The sequence below is a fragment of the Podarcis erhardii genome, assembly GCF_964252035.2.
Source record: "Podarcis erhardii genome assembly, chromosome: 8".
In the NCBI taxonomy this organism is placed as follows: domain Eukaryota; kingdom Metazoa; phylum Chordata; class Lepidosauria; order Squamata; family Lacertidae; genus Podarcis; species Podarcis erhardii.
Genome location: NC_138499.1, coordinates 52,813,375 through 52,828,277, shown reverse-complemented (window position 1 = coordinate 52,828,277; position 14,903 = coordinate 52,813,375). Strand labels below are relative to the sequence as shown.

At 39.9% G+C, this 14,903-nt stretch overlaps 1 long non-coding RNA gene across 1 annotated transcript in view; it reads right to left on the bottom strand.

Annotated features, from left to right (window-relative positions):
- Window positions 1-145: 145 nt before the first annotated feature.
- The window catches only part of LOC309348260, a 30,818-nt gene continuing 16,060 nt past the window's right edge, over window positions 146-14,903 (bottom strand). The window contains exon 3 of the long non-coding RNA XR_014159314.1: window positions 146-288. This is a non-coding gene — a long non-coding RNA (uncharacterized lncRNA). The remainder of the gene's footprint in view (window positions 289-14,903) is intronic.

Here is a 14,903-nt window from a genome sequence, read left to right as displayed (position 1 = left end):
TTTTATTCGATTTTATGTATCAGCAGCCAATCATTTCCAAGATGTTTCATATTTTATTTTATTTTTTAAAAAATACAAAAGCGTTATGGAAATAAAATAAATTAAATGTATTCATTATACAAATTAGAGCAAAGATACCCTTAAAGATCCCACAGGAATCTATCCAGCTGCTGAGATCATTGGCATCGATCCAGATTTGGCTTCCCCTGCGTTACAAAATGTATTGGGTGCTTATTTGGGAACAAGATCCTTTCAGCAGTGTCCTCTCATGCCACTCTTTGCCTTAATCTGTTTAATGCAAAAGAAGAAGAAGAGAGGTCACTACTGGTGACACTTTACTCCAGATACCCCAATACCAATTCCCAGCAGGTTAAATGAATAGCAGAACAAGATGGAACCCTGTTTCTAGCAAAAATCATTGTTATGTTAGCCTTGTGCAGGTTCAGCTGAACATGCAGAGGCTGGGGTGGTCCCATCCTGCTACAACTCCACCACTCCTATTTTTTCAGTACAGTGGTGCCCCGCAAGACGAATGCCTCGCAAGACGGAAAACTCGCTAGACGAAAGAGTTTTCCGTTTTGGAGGTGCTTCGCAAAACGAATTTCCTATGGGCTTGCTTCGCAAGACGAAAATGTCTTGCGAGTTCCTGCGGGGTTTTTCCCTCCCCCCCCCTTTTCTAAGCCGCTAAGCCGCTTATCCGCTTATCCGCTAAGCCGCTAAAAGCCAATAAAAGCCGCTAAACCGCTAATAGCGCTAATCCGCTAAGCTGTCAATGGGCTTGCTTCGCAAGACGAAAAAACCGCTAGACGAAGAGACTCGCGGAACGGATTCTTTTCGTCTTGCGAGGCACCACTGTATATTGTGCTTGTAAATATAAAAAGAGTTTAAAGTAACAACACTACATACTTCACATCAATTGAAATACGAGACAGATACCAACCGTGATAAAGATTTTAGAAGGCTTCTTGAAAGAGGAAGGCTTTAGCAGTCTCAAAAAAGACAATGGTGGAGATGCTTGTCTGATATTCAATGGGAGGATTTTCCAAAGGGTAGGTACTGCCATACTAAAGGCCTGATTCCAACATCATGTGGAAATGACCACATTATAGGATTGTATCTGCAGGATATTCTCTCCCGCAGAACCCAGTGATTAGTTGGGTATGAGGTGGAGGGAGATGTTGCAGGAATCCATCTTCCCTCATTCCTTAGCAGTTACCATGCTGGTTGGGGCTGATGGGAGCTGGAGTCCAATGACATCTGGAGAGTCAGAGATTCCCCACCACTGATGTAGATGTTTTCCCAGGGAATCTCAAAGGCACAACAATCACCTGCTGAACCGGCCATCAGGTAATTCATAATTTCCCAGAAGAGAACCCAGATATACATTAATTTGATGTTATACATTATCATATTGTGAGACACTTTTCTGCGGGTTATCCCATGGTGCTAATGTTAGTTTAAAGGCCTGCAATCACATTGTAATGGGTCCAAGTTGACAATTTAATGTTAAAGACCCATACAATCTGTTCCACATGTGAGGCTGTGAGCTATTCCTTCAGCATGTGTCATGGAGACATAAGAAAACAGGTCTGAGCATGCTATAATTTGTCAAGCAGGTAGGTCAAGAAACCCCATCAAGACTGTGAGTTTATATTAGGAAATGAGAACCTCCAGTCATCTAATCTGGAAACCTTTCAGTTATTGCTTACAAACTGGCTGTATTCAAACGCAACCATGGTTTAGTATTACAGTGGTACCTCAGGTTACATACGCTTCAGGTTACATATGCTTCAGGTTACAGACTCCACTAACCCAGAAATAGTGCTTCAGGTTAAGAACTTTGTTTCAGGATAAGAACAGAAATCGTGCTCTGGCGGCACGGCGGCAGTGGGAGGCCCCATTAGCTAAAGTGATGCTTCAGGTTAAGAACAGTTTCAGGTTAAGAATGGACCTCCGGAACGAATTAAGTACTTAACCCGAGGTACCACTGTATAAGAAAGAGCCTTAATGAGCTTCAAGTCCCCCTCTCCCCTGTCTTTCCCCACCATGGCCACGAGGAGGATATTAGAAGCTTCTATTTTAGATTGGGGGTCAGACAGTATCTCACATTGTAGCTAAACTGTGGTTAATCTTAACTATGGTTGGTTGAAACAGGCCAGCTTCATACATTTGGGCTTGAAGTTAGTTTGTCAGCTACATGCAGTTAATATGAACTGAATTAAAGCCATAATAAGATTAAGGATTAGCCAAACTATTTGATCAAATGACATAATAAACTGTGGTTAATGTGGAGCAAAAATGAAAGCTTCCAACCTCCTCTTTGCAGCTGCATCAGAAGAGAAGACAGAGCGTGTGAAACCAATGCTCACTGTTGCTTGCAGAAGATCCCAAATTTAACCCCCATCATCTCCAGGCAGGGCTAGGAGAGACACCTACATAAAACCCTAAAAAATCACTGCTAGTTCAGTGTAGACAATGCTGAGCTGGATGGATCATTCGTCCAATTCAGTATAAGACAGTTTCCTACATTCACTTCCATTTTAACTGAAATTGCCAGATAATATGTCCAAACCAGCCTATTCTATATGAGTCAAAATTCAAAATTATTTTAAGCTCTCTTTCTCTTGAATAAATGAACAAGGTAAAACTAGAGATACTGAGCCCATTATAGAATGCTAGAAAAAGGTTGTTGGTTCATGACCACAGGATGCAACAAAACAAGGTTTTAATAAATAAATAAATTGTTATTTCAACAGTTTAAACATGATTCCAAAATTGGTTTTTGTCTTTTATTAAGCACCAATAACTGGGCAGAAATACATGTAGTTCTATATAGAAGGAACTGATTTCCATGGAAACCTTATGCACATGACAGGCTTAAAAAAGAAGAAGAAATCATTGCTTTCCTGGTGACATTTTAGCAATTCCAAAGGTATTAATATTGCAAGTGGACCTGAAATTTATGAGATGCAATTGTGTGTGTATGTATGTGTGCATGTGTTAAAAGAAGCCAAGTCTGACTTTTCATCTTTTTAACTGTAACTTATGAAAGTTCAGTCACCAGTTCTAGAGTGTAGCCCAAAAGTTTCTTGCAACTAAATGAGTTTGTGGCGTGCCTGATTTGAAACATATGTGACTCTGGTGAAAAAAGCAAATGAGCTCCAGTATAATACATAATAAATTCCCTATACATTTGAAGGATTGCCTTGCTTTCATGCATTCCAAATTTGCAGGCAATTTTCTTGCTGCCGTCCGAGCCTGCCTTACAAACTGCTGGCAACTAATTGAGAGAGAAATGTGGCCGCGTCTCTGAAATGCTTTCCTGAAAGAGTGTAACTGGTGAACCTTGCTATCTTGATTAGTACATTCATTATGAAGCAGGTGTTAGTGGACTGTGTTAATGGGCTTCAAGGAAAGGTCAAGAAGGTTTGACTGTCATCTCTTCCCCTCAGATTATTGAATATTTCACAGCTCTCCTGATTTGAATACGTCTGTGGAGGATTAGCATCTTTCCAGAGCGGAAATGAGAAGGCACTTTTCTTTCTCCCTTCTTTCCTTTGCAATTGCCAGATAAAAAGTGAATTCAAAGCAAAGGTGCGCAGTTAACAAGTCAGAAGGTGTGGGGGTGGAATGATATTCAACCACGAGCTAACACCTTGGCGGTTTTCAGTCCTCGTGACATTCTAATACTGGGTGTGTACACACAGCCATAAAGTGCATTTGCTTTCTTCTGCAGACACTTTATCTACCATATTGGTGGTAGATCATTCTTCTGGTGTTTTCAAAGAACCATTCTGCAGAATGGTTATAAGCCATCTTACATTTAGCAATGCATTCCGAAGCGTCTCTTCCCTTGTGTCGAAACTAAGAGCACTTTCTCTTAGAACCTCCTATTGGGTTAATGTGCCATGATGTGGCTGGACTACACTTCTATAACCCCTCCATCACATTTCCATGAAGATTCACCTGAGAGATACCTGAGCCATTTGATGTTCAGGATTGCCTGGAAGGATTTGGTTTGTTTCAATAATTTATTATTATTATTATTATTATTATTATTATTATTATTATTATTATTATTATTATTATTATTTTACACTCTACCCATCTGGCTGGGTTTCCACAGCCACTCTGTGTGGCTTCCAACCAAATATTAAGAACACAATACAGCATTAAACATTAAAAACTTGCCTAAACAGGGCTACCTTCAGATGTCTTTTAAAAGTAAGATAATTGCTTATTGCCTTGATATCTGATGAGAGGGCATTCCACAGGGCGGGTGCCACTACCGAGAAGGCCCTCTGCCTCTGGTTCCCTGTAACCTCACTTCTCGCAGTGAGGGAACCACCCAAAGGCCCTCAGAGCTGGACCTCGTGTCTCATATATTTCTCCATGTATGGGGAAATATATGGATACAGTATTTCAAACTTTGGAAAGTTGCATAGGCTTCACAAATGTTTTACTCTTTAAGAGAAGGAGCAGAAACACCCAGCATTAACTCTTTCTCCTCTGTGCTAAAACCCCATTGGAAATGAGGTGGCTCCAGGCATATCATATTTTTATTTTATTTGAATTTAAATAGTGTCCTATACCCAGAAGTATATAATGAATAGAACAACCCAATAACACCCCCCAACACCGCCACACACATTTTAAAGGGGCATAGGACATACTTTATTTTTAATAAAGTAAGCCCTTCATTTTATCGCAGTCTCAAAGTTTTGCTCAACTTAAAAGCTGCAATCACACTTTTTTCCCACCAAGAACTGTATTATCTGACTACTTATGGCAGTTCAATAGATTTGAGGCCCATCAGTTTTGTGCATTGCCTTTCAACACAATGAAGCAAACGTTTCCAGGCCTCTCTAGTCAGTACTCAGAGCTCCCCTAGCTGCACCCCTCACTGGCTCTGTTCTATGTCTCCCTTGAAGACTTTTGCATGACTGAAAGATGTCCTTCAACTATGACAATGCCTCTGGCTTTCCTCAATGAAGAAATGTATGTGTGCAGATTTCTATAGTATTTGCTCACAGAAATACCCGATTCTTGCAGGGCTGGAATGTAGGAACGAAGGCAAGAGTCATAGCCATTGCTCTGTTCCACTTTTGTCTCTAGCCTAGGCCACCACTGAAATGGGCTCCCCAGAAAGTTAACCATGAGGGAATTTGGCCCTCAGACTGAAAAGTGTTGCCCATCCCAGCACTACACTATACTTTCTTCCTACCTTGGGCCAATATTCTACTCTAAGCCTTGCCTACCTCATATGGTTGTTGTGAAGATGTACAGGGAAGTATAAAATGGCTACCAATTTGGATGTACTGCTTGCAGGGGTCAAATTTTGGTTCCTTTAACCAGAGTGATGCATCCTTTTACCATGTTTCTCTGCTCCCTCCCATCCAAATTAGTGCAGCTCCAAGTATTCAACTGATCTTAACCTGGCATTCTCATTGGGTTTAATTGAGCATGCTCCAAAATAAATGTGTACCGGTTACTGATTCCTGAGGAGTTATTTTAGCCTGTAACAGCTTGGAGGTTCCCTATGTCTTTACAGCCTGTTTCCTTTGTCTCTACTGGGCCTCTGTCCCCCTTTCTAGGGCTGCTATATCCTGCAGGTTTCCCCAACATTCATTCTGTCTGATGTCCTGCAGTTGGGTTCCATCCCTCCCATTAGGCTAAAGGATGAGGGTGCCCACTCTACTCTTTTCCCCACAGGTAGAGCCTCCAGGCAATGTCCAAACATGGTCTTCTCAGAAGCCAATGCCTAGTTGGCACTTTGGTGGAGCCTACTTAAAAGGCAGGGTGCCAGCAAAAGACAAACAAGCTCTGGCAGTCCATCGCAGTGTGGTACACATAAACATAGGCAGACTGTAGTGACCAATGATGCTGCTGAGCACAGTATTTTTTCACTTCCAGCTTGGATAAGCTTGGTCAGAGGATACAGAACGCTTTTCATAAGCTGTGTTGTCCATGGTTTAAATCAATCTTTTTCATACCATATTGAAAACATAGCTGACAATGCCATTGCAATTGGGGATATTTAATAACAATGTGCTTCTCGGGAAGCAGAAAAATGACAGTTCAAAAACTGTTCACAAGGGTAGCCATTTGCTAACTTGGTTGTCAATGAATTGCACATTAGCAAGGCAAAAATTATACGTTACTTTGAGAAACTAATCCCTTTCAGTGTCTGGATTAGATCGGTTAAAATTTCTACTCACGCCAAAGTATCCTTCAGCTATTCCCTTGTGGTCTATGTCAGGTTTCAACAAAGCTGATATTCCAGTTTCCCAAATTAGCCTATATCCAGTACTTATCTCAAAGTCAGCAATATCTCCCCACTCCTTCCAAATGGAGCTTATATATATATGTCCTGTATGCATACAGACATTACTTCCCCCCATATTTAAGCCTCTTCTTCCTAGATAAATATGTTGCGAAGCAGCTTGATCCCATCAATGCATTTTGCATTACTATATGTTGTCTCTTCTGTCACTTGCATTAAACGAATTTATCAAGGTGTCTTTGGTACACCTTGGACTCCATTTCATTGCACAGGAGTGCTTCCCCCCTCCCCCCTCCTCGCTCCTTCCAAGTGCCTGAATCAGGTCAATTGAGGAACAGCAGCAGAGTCATTATGTGACAGACGAGACCGCCTTTGGGAAACTGGCAGACATGAAAGTACATTGGTGGGGGGAGACTTCAATTAATTTGATAGAGAAGCAGCCCAGTCCTCCTCTCTTTGAAAAGAAAAAAAAAGAAAAAAGAAAGAAGACGAAGAACTGAGGAGCCATGCAATTTTCTGACAGGAACTTGAAGAAATAACCAGACAAATATGTGCAATCTCGGAGCCAATCTTTGGGAATCAGGCTGACATAAATTATCTTTGAAAAATGCTGATCGAAGAAAGGGGTTTGCTTCCAGCTCCCTTCCACAACACTATGGGATTCTGTCCTGATAGCCTTTAGTAGAAACTGCTCAGGCAAGGTTTAAAAACAGGTTAGTGTCAGGAGCCATCTGAGTTTGTTTCTGCAGATGAGGAAGAACCCCGCCCTCATTTATATATATATAGGGGGGGGTATAGTAAATTATTCTGAGGACAATATGGTAAATGATTCTCTGGATCTCAAGGAGAATATGGAAAGCTGGAAAAGGTGCACAAAAGAGTAACCAAAATGATCAAGGGACTGGGACACCTCCCCTGAGAGGAACGTTCACAATATCTGAGACTTTTTTAGTTGAGAAATAAGGTGGTGAGGCGCCCTCATTACATATGTTTAGGTGCAAGGCAAGAGCATTCCTTTTCTCCCAGGCCTTTGGCTAATTAACCAATTTATGGCCTTTTGATTGTGTGGGGGGGCCATTGTTTTTGTTTATTACAGTGGTACCGCAGGTTAAGTACTTAATTCGTTCCGGAGGTCTGTTCTTAACCTGAAACTGTTCTTAACCTGAAGCACCACTTTAGCTAATGGGGCCTCCTGCTGCTGCCGCACTGCCAGAGCATAATTTCTGCAAAGTTCTTAACCTGAAACACTATTTCTGGGTTAGTGGAGTCTGTAACTTGAAGCGTATGTAACCCGAGGTACCACTGTACTTACTATGTTATATATTTTTGTGTTTTTATATTGTAAACAGCCCTGTGATTGTCAGATGGAGGGCTTTATAGAAATTTAATAAATTTAATAAATAATAATTTTATAGAATTAGCAATCCTGCTTGCTTAAGGTTTTAGCTTGCAGTAACTATGTCTGGAATCAGAAGTCTGTTCATGAAGCACTGAAAGAGCATCATAGCCACATGCTCCTCCAGACTCCTCCCTTCAACTTATCACATGCCAGCTCTGGCACAGAAATTCTGGCATATATTAAGCCAGAATTACCTGTAACTTCTGAACTAGGGAACTCAGATTTAATATCAGTTAACTAACCGGAATAATAAGCTCGGTCCTGACTTATTATCCTGGTTTCTTAAGCCAATTGGTCCCTTGGCTGAGACATAACAGGGGATGCTGGCTTAATGCAAACAAAGATATTCATGCCAAAGTCTGTGTGTGATGGGAGGAGGGAAGGAGCATGAAGCTATGACACTTGCTAATGGCTTCATAAACCATGGTTTATGAACCATGAATGAACTTTATAAACCATGGTTTATGAAGACATGGATGAACATCCAAATGCAGCCAATCAGTTTAAGCACTACATTGTCCTTGGCTTGCTGTCTCTTTCCAGCAAGTAATTACAGTGCTGTGGTCTAAAGCAGAAGCATAACTTAGGAAAGTAACGTCAAAAATAGGAGTGAAAAAGGATGAACAGGAACTCACAAATAATGCTTATTTCAAGGAGCAACTTAGTTGTTTTTTTACAGCTCCATAACATTAAATGGGATGGGTGTGCACTAAGAAATTGCTGGGTGGATAGTATTTAACTCTGGGACTCATTGATCAAATAAAAAAGTTGACCTAAAGTTATCAGGTCTGCCCTCATTAATCCTTGTACTACAAACTATTCAGAGGACTTGAAGTGAGTAATTCAAAAGTTCAAAAGCAAAGCATTAAGAATGAGAATCTCTGTATTTCTGCCAATAAAACCAAAGTATCATTTCAAGGTTAACACATTAACCCGTACAGAGCAAAATTTAGATAATTTAAAACTGTATCTAAGGTCTCTGGCATTTTTGTGAATTCACATTAGTCGTTGACACTGATTTCAATATTTTAGAGCATAAATGTTTTGGCAATCGAATTCCTGTGTCCTGTGAATGAAATTATTCCAAGGTTCATGTACTGTAGGCTGATCAAACATAATTTAAAATGATTGACGCCAAGTGCTTTACTGTCATGATACTGGACTTCATTTCCATAGATTTGCTCATTTTTATAAAGAAGAAGCCTGTTTTAATTTATGCAAACCTTGCACTGTTAGAAGGTCAGCTGTTCCAAGTACCGGTAAAGAATGTCAATATGTCTGCTACTCTCTAAAGTGTGCTGTAGAAAATGTCTATGAAGGGTTCAAAGTTTTTAGTGCTGGGACAACAACCCCTTTCTTCATGCATTAGGATGGAGAAACCATTGCAGTGCAATGCAAGAGTCTTGCACAATGGGATTTTTAAATGTAGGGGTAGGTTGGCCGGGCGATAGTGCCTTATTCTTTGCGCTCTTGAAAGGTAAAGGTAAAGTACCCCTGACCATTAGGTCCAGTCGTGACCAACTCTGGGGTTGCGCGCTCATCCTGCTCTATAGGCCGAGGGAGCCGACGTTTGTCCGCAGACAGCTTCCGGGTCATGTGGCCAGCATGACTAAGCCGCTTCTGGCGAACCAGAGCAGCACACGGAAACGCCATTTACCTTCCCGCCAGAGCAGTACCTATTTATCTACTTGCACTTTGATGTGCTTTCGAACTGCTAGGTTGGCAGGCGCTGGGACTGAGCAACGGGAGCTCACCCCATCGCAGGGGGTTGAACCGCCGACCTTCTGATCGGCAAATCCTAGACTCTGTGGTTTAACTCACAGTGCCACCCACGTCCCTTAGCCCTCTTAAGAAAAGGTAGAAAAGCTCTGATGCTCTAATGCTATTAAACTTTGACTTGACACTACAGCATAAGATTCAGAACAGATTTGCCTTATACTGGGTGCCAGCAGATTTGGTTCCTTTGGGGTAAGGTCCATGGTTCAGTAGCTTTGCATGCAGTAAGTCCAAGGTTGAACCCAAAGCATATCCAGGTAGGACAGGGAATGTTCCCATTCTGAAACCCAGGAAAGTCACTGCCAGTCAGTACAGACTGTACTGAGCTAGATGACCTATTTGTTTGACTTAGTATACGACAAAACCCTCTGTTCCTAAAGTCCTACACAAAATGAGGTTTATGTGCAACCTCCAGGTTTTGGAGGCCATATGCCTCTGTTTGCATGTCATTTGCTAGGGAACAAATGGTTCCCCATGATAAATAGGAAGACACAAAGTTTTGGGTTTTTTTAAAGGCATAATTCTTATTTGAACCTGAAGTAGTACATCTGCCCTCTGAAACAGTCTGAGCCAAATTGACCCACTTCCTGAAGCACTGAAGCATGGACTGAACCCACTCTTGTGTTCAGTGCACAATGCTATTTCAAAATTAGATATTCAGGAAAATATAAAATATTTGAAGGATACATCATAGATCTCTTGAGTTTACATACACAGCTCTGATCTGAAGGATAAATTATACATTTTTTCCAGGTTTTACAGATTTATAAATTATAAAATATCATAAATTATGATGTGGACATAATGATGTTGGAGCAAGGGACTAAAGAGGAGAGAATTAACATATCCCTAGAAGATCCAGTTTAGAAGCCTGAGGTTTCTTAATATTTGGTTCACATTCCACTGAACTCTAACACACTTTAATTAGTTGCCATTCACATATAGACAAATGAAGCAAGATGTTTTGCAGTATGCACACCATTCATTTTCTTTTATTTCCATTCGAAATAGATAAGTTCCATTTGGTAAGTTATCCAAATATTAATAACATATTTTTATTTCCTGAAAATATTCAAAGTAGTTTAAGAACTGCTTTGATGCATTCGGTTGGTACTGCTAAGTTAGTGCTAACTAGCAGTGAGAATAAGATAGAGATACGTAGGTAGATACAGATAAAGATAACATAGTACATGAATGAAGTAACTCAGGAACAACACCTCCGAGCCACTGCTTGAGTGTGGGTAGGTAATTCAGCTCCAGCTGTTTCCAGAGTATACACTGTCTGACTCCGTTTCTATGTGGTTTTGGCCATGGAAGTGTGTTTTGGTATGGAATTGTATATGGAGGAAACACCTGAAAACTGTGTTTGGTTTGAGCTGACTTACACTTATCCACACATATTGGACTCTTCCAGGCAACCTGTTTATTGTATTTTCATCCTTGTTTGCTTCTACAAAGTTCACACACAGGTTACACTATATGTGGAGTAGACAAGCATAAAAATTATGTATTTATTTTATTACCTCTCATTCTTTTTTGGAAATAAAAGTATAGGGAACATTTCTCTAAAAGATTTGGGATGATCTTTCTTCTTCTTAAGGTTCCACATATTTGATGGGTTCCCCCCAATCATTTACCGAGCACATAGCATGCTATATTAAAGTGTGTCATTAGCTTGAAGGCATATTGTGAAGCAAGCTGACAAATCACTTCTACCTGTAATACATTTGTTAATTGGAAAAATATGTCTCTGTCAATTGAGCTCATTCTAAACTGTTTTCAGTTCATTAACTGAAAATATTAAACTTTAACTTTCCGACAAAGTTATAGATTTTAGTTAGTGCTCATTTTAAGTACAGAGTTCCCCCTTCACTCCTGCAAGAGAGACCTGTTGCGAATAAATGGCATGGAAATTGCCTTGACACCTGTGCTGAAAGTGTTTTAAGATTTTTTGTCAGCTGCAATTACACACTTAGGTAAGAAATCTAGACTGAAAACAATGGTCTCATTAGTCAATTTCAGTAGAATTTGCCATCCACTGTGACAAGATGTATTAGACATTATGAATTCAGTTGCCGTCAATGATGGCTATTATCTGTATTAAAATATATTTTTCCCATATGAGCCAAGAATTCTTCAACATTTGGGTTCATACCATCACACAAATTAAATTAGCAATTATCCACTAAATTCTCATAGGTAATGTTTCCATTTCTTTTCTTTTTCACATAATTGCTGGAAAAAAATATGTGATTTCTGCAAGTTGGGAGAAAATTACAGACAAGTATATCAAATGTACTCCTTAGTGTATTATATATTTGCATAGAAAAGGAGCCTGGCAATTACAAAACTTTTGAGCTCATTCTGTATAAAAAAATGTTTATATTGTCAAAGATTTCATGACTTTACTTTTAGCTTCCTAGACAATCTTATATTAGATTCATTGTAGAAATCAATACAGTGGTACCTCGGGTTAAATACTTAATTCATTCCGGAGGTCCGTTCTTAACCTGAAACTGTTCTTAACCTGAAGCACCACTTTAGCTAATGGGGCCTCCTGCTGCCGCCGCGTCGTCGGAGCACGATTTCTGTTCTCATCCTGAAGCAAAGTTCTTAACCCGAAGTACTATTTCTGGGTTAGCGGAGTCTGTAACCTGAAGTGTATGTAACCTGAAGCATATGTAACCTGAGGTACCACTGTATATATCAATTATTTTAGGATACTAAAATGCCAATCACTGGGTTGTTGTGAGGGCTAGCTAATTTTAATTGCTGGTTCCAAATGCATTTTGATGGCTTTTAATTAGTTTTTAACTAGTTTGTTTTTATTGCTTTGTATTTTATAATGTTGTTTTTAAAATATTGAATCCAAACCTGAGAAAAAATTGGATAAAAATACATTTAGTAGGATTAGTAGTAATAGTATATTGTCCACTCCCAGGAATGAAGAAATGAAGCAATGTGGGAGTAAGTGGACACAATATTCAATGAACATATTACCAACAAGCTAAAAAACCCTTCAGTGTTGGATGCTACATATCAAGTGAGATCTGGAAGAATACCTTTCACATGATTCCATCCTACCTACACTGAGCCTGCCAAAGGTTGAAAATTAGTTCATCAGTCAACTTACCACAATAACCCCCCAATAATTACTTCACATAAGATCAGTAGCAAACATGTTTACTTCTATCAATTCTATGTGTAGCATCCAATACTTAGCTTTTAAGCTGCCTACATGCCCACAAGCTAATTGAGAATCTTATGCAATGCTGCCATCTTGGTTTCTGGTCTTCTGTGATGAGGGCATAAGAAGTGATGGGATACAAGACTACCACAAGTAAAAAAGAGATAATATCATTTACAGTCTACAACAACAAAACCAAAAGAATTGGTTGAAACTGAATGATGCTACATTGAGAATTTCATCCAGAGGTATTGCACCAAGAAACAAAGTGGTAAATATTCATTATGGAGGTGAAACATCATTTTGACAATGTGCTTACAGAGAAACAAGTTTGTCAAATTTAGAAACAGCACCTTCAGCTCCCTGTACTCCTGGGACAGTCCATCATAGAGACCTTCCTCATTCTGAGTTCAGATCATTCCTGGGCCAGAGCTGCAGCTCACAAAAGGTGATTGGACACAAGCCCAAACTATTGCTTATTCACATAACAGCAGATATGGCTCAGGTGGTCCATGAAAAGTTCCTTACACATGATAACCCCGATTGATGTGCTCTTCCTTTCTGTGTGAGAAAAGAAATGTGAGAATCAGTTCTTCAGGATTACATTCTTGAACTAGCTCCTTTTAAGAAGTAGTTTTCTAATTTAAAGACAACAAAGTTTAGAGAAATGTGTGTATACAGATGGGTGGGAAGCAGGTAGCGCTGTGGTCTAAACCACTGGGGCTTGACAATCGGAAGGTCAGCAGTCTGAATGTGCACAACAGGGTGAGCTCCCGTTGCTCTGTCCCAGTTTCTGCCAACCTAGCAGTTCAAAAGCACACCAGTGGGAAGGTAAACAGTGTTTCTGTGTGCTCTGGCACTCGTCACAGTGTTCCATACACCAGAAGTGGTTTAGTCATGCTGGCCACAGGACCCCCGAAAGTTGTCTGTGGACAAATGCCAGCTCTCTTAGCCTGAAAAGCAAGATGAGCACTACATCTTTGACTGGACTTAACTGTCCAAAGGTCCTTTACCTTTTACTTTTACCTATATGGATGGGTCAGTGGGAAGTGGTAAAAAAATCTCTGGAAGGAATCTCGGCTAATTTGTACCATCTTCCAAAACTTATGATCTAATACAAATTGTATACCCCCTACATGGTGACTTTGAAAAGGACTTCTACGTGGTGATATGTCTAACTCTCCAATGGCTTGATTTTACCCTCAAAGGCACACTCTTTCATTTTTTCTAGACAGACAGATGCCAACAATCTGCCTGACTGCTGCATCACAACTGTAGATTTATTATTATGTATAGGAACATAGGAACCTGCAATCATACCCATTGCAAACACTCATCCAACTAGCTGAGTTTAATCTATTGTGTCAAGATTATTAAACTGACTGGTGATTTCTCTCCAGGGTTTCAGACAGTGGACAGGATTCGCTCTACCTGGAGGTGCCAGGTTTTGAACCTGACACTTTATGCAGGTAAATCAGATTCTCTACTATAAGCAGGTGCATGTTTATGATCATAAGGAATCAATGACTGTTCACATTCAAAGATTCCAGCAGCCTAGACATCTGTAGTTTCCCTCTGCAGTTGAAATAGCTCCATGGTTCAGAATCCAGAGGAGAAATGTGGGACAGACAGACAGAAGAGATATTTAGACATTTTATGATACAGAAGAATGAACTGTATTTCACTCTAGGCATATGTATTGTGTATTTTCTTTGACTACTACTCATTTTCTGTAGCAGATAACAGTATTTGATAGAACTGAGATACTAGTTCAATTGAACTTGTTGCCAGTGTAAGACAATTTAAACGCTACTATGGCAGTTAAATTGGTTCATGGCTATCTGCCATACTCCTCAACCCTTACTCCTTTTCTTAATAGGAATACTCTATCTGACCCTACTTAAAAGCAAGACATCTGCCTAATTTCTGAATGAGATGTACAGCACATGGATCGACTAACTATTTAAAACCTAAGTTTTCTTCAAGCACAGCTTAAAAAAACCACCACCCAGTTTCATGAGAAACCTTTACAAAGCAATTTTCATGCCAGGTTAATATCATGCATTCTTCCTGAAAGGACTTTTATCTCAAGAAATGTGTGGGCCCTTGTGAATGATGAACACTCTGACAAATGTATAGATTTGTAGTATCACTAAGCATTGTAGTGGTGATTGCAAAAAATAGACATTAAAATTATTTAAAAATGGAATAGGGCCCAAAAGGGAGATATTCACAGGTCAGATGTTTCAGAAATATTA